Genomic DNA, 2517 nt, shown 5'->3' with positions numbered 1-2517 from the left:
TTTTGTATATGCACATAATGGAATCCATCTCAGCCACAAAATATCAAACTTGTGATACATGTAAAAATATGGATAATTTTTAGAGATATTATGCTGAATAAAAGAAGTGATACAAAGGAGTACATACTGCATGATTCAATTTAGATGAAGCTCATGAATTGGAAAAAATCAATCTATGTTGCAAACAATCAAAACAGCAGGTGCCTGGGGGTTAGTGAGGAATAGTTTAAAAAGGAGTATGAGAGAAAGGTTCTATATCTACTTTTGGGTGGTACTTACAAATGTTCATATAAATTGTCAAAAACTCATCAAACAGTACTTAAAAATTACATGTTTATTAAATGAAAATTATACATCTATAAAAAAAGGAATGGTGAGATATTTTTCTAATCATGCATGGATGGCTTTCCACAGATCCTAAAATGATAGCATTATATGATTGTGGCATAAAAGGCTAGACCTAGAAAAAAAGGTACATCAATATTGAATATTCCATGCCTAATGTGATTACTCCAGAATTTGGTCTAATGGAAACTTAGAATATAATTACTGAGAATAGTGGTCAGTTGCCAATTAGCAGTCTATTCTAAAACGAAAGTGAATAGCTAAATGTTGGGTATGGGTTGATCATAAGTGAAATAGCAAATGGAAAAGTTTATAGGGGAAATAATACGAGGTTCTTAGGTTTCAAAAACATGCCTCAATTTTAAAAAGTAGACTACTTTTCAAGAAAGTCTTCCTGTCGACAAATCAAAACCATATGCATTAGTGAGTCTGTGTCTCCAAATGTTTTCCTCTTTGATGAAAAATGGGTCATTGATTTATCGTTAGCCGTTAGGTTGGATGGTGTTTAGGCAGCTAAGAAAAATTTGGGTCATTGATGTATGCAGTAGCCTAAGGCGCCCATATTTTAATTACCCATGTTCTCTGTGAATAGTCAAGCATGTTGTTAACACCAAGGCATTCTATTTTATGAAATATTTATTTAATTACTTTAGTTCTTTCTACCTCTTTCTTTCCTTCCATCCTTTTTTCCTTCTTCTTTTCTTCCCTCCCCTGTCCACCATCCCTCCTCCACGTCGTCTCTCTGTATCTTTCGTTCTCTCTATAAAGGTAATTTTATTCTTGGTAAAGTTCAAAAAAATTACCAGGAAAATATTTCCCAATGTTTGCCATGTAATTTAGTAGTGTTCTGATCACATAGAAAATAAGAAAGCATAAATTTCCTGGTATCACATATATTTGTATTGCCATAATACTGAAAGCACACATATAACTTTCAAAGTATACCCATCACCAATTCCTGTGATTTTTTTTCATTGCATACCTCCAGAAAGCATTGCTTTAGTTTAAATATCCTAACCTTAAGAAAATTATCTGGTTTGTTTAATTTTAGAAGTAAAAATATAATTATAGGGAAGGGATAAAATTAAAGAATGTATAATAATGCAGAATAAATACAGAGATGTAGTAAAAGGTAAAATAGTAGTAAGGAAAATCCATCATCTATGTCAGCATGGCATAGTATTTACAGATATGCATGTATGTGTCTGGATATGTTAAGTAGCTTGATTACGGAAATCATTTCACATTATGTATAAATATCAAAACACCACATAGTATACACCTTGAATATATATATATTTTTCAGTTATACCTCAATAAATCTGGGGAAAATGGAAAAGTCATGATAATACAGGAATTGCAACTATTCAAGAGGTCAGCCTCACTGGTGAAATATCACTAAGTTTTATATTCATCAAACCAGTTTGTGGTGGTCATAATGAAACCTGAATAATTTGATAAGGAAATTAAAGGAGCATAATGCTCATGATTTGGAAGTGGGAGCAGAAATTTCTTGGCTTTCTTTGAAATCTCTATCAAAAGTCATCACATGGATTACAGGAATTACAGAAAAATAATAAATATTTGCCCTGTTCTTAACAACTATGCCATATAATCAGAATAAATACAGAGATTTTTTCCTAGAATTTTTAGGAGAGACTGATTTATGTTTTCAATCCTTCTACTCTCTCTGTTAAAAGCAAGCCATGTGACTTCTAGTTTTATTCCTGCCCAAAGAACCCTACTTAGGTTTCTTGTGTGCAGACCCCTTGATAGACCTTAAAAGGTTTAGGAATTCTTCTTGAATATTTTTTCCTGATCTACAAGGAATGAAGAAATCTCATGGTAAGAAAATACATTTACAAGTGGCTAGAATATAGTTTCCAGGGGTTTTCCTTGGTTGAGAGTTAGGACTGAGGTTAAAATCTTTTTCCATGTCAATCAATGATTTTCCCCAGCACACTCCCTTTGCTGGCTCCTGGCTCTAATCTCATTTCAGGGTATTGCAACCTATCATTTATCTGCAGGCACTCCAGGGAGCCGCTGGAGTGTTCACGGATCTACTAAGTGCTAGCCAGCAGGTCTAAGGGTTAGAGACAGAAAACCACATTGAGAGGAGAGGTTGGGGATAATATTAAACTACTTCAGCAAGGATAGCCTGCAGAGCTGTTG

The sequence above is a fragment of the Sciurus vulgaris genome, assembly GCF_902686455.1.
Source record: "Sciurus vulgaris genome assembly, chromosome: X".
Classification (NCBI taxonomy): domain Eukaryota; kingdom Metazoa; phylum Chordata; class Mammalia; order Rodentia; family Sciuridae; genus Sciurus; species Sciurus vulgaris.
The sequence above is the reverse complement of the archived record's forward strand: the minus strand, read 5'-3'. Positions refer to the sequence as shown.